Genomic DNA, 220 nt, shown 5'->3' on the forward strand with positions numbered 1-220 from the left:
GCCGCCTCCCCCGAGGGCAGCTGCCACTCACTCACGTACACGCCCGCCCCACGGAATTAGAAACAGCTCATGGAAGCCGCTTCTCAAATCTCCCGTTCTGTCCTCAGCCCACTCACCCCTGGGCCATCGTCTTCAGCAATCATGCCAACAATATTAAACCCACCTGTTTGTGGGCTCTTCAGTGCTGCTGGTTTGATTTTAAATTGATTTGTTACTGTTA

Source organism: Chiloscyllium plagiosum, unplaced genomic scaffold (genome assembly GCF_037043375.1).
Source record: "Chiloscyllium plagiosum isolate Xiang-an unplaced genomic scaffold, Cpla_swu_hap1 HiC_scaffold_13, whole genome shotgun sequence".
Lineage (NCBI taxonomy): Eukaryota > Metazoa > Chordata > Chondrichthyes > Orectolobiformes > Hemiscylliidae > Chiloscyllium > Chiloscyllium plagiosum.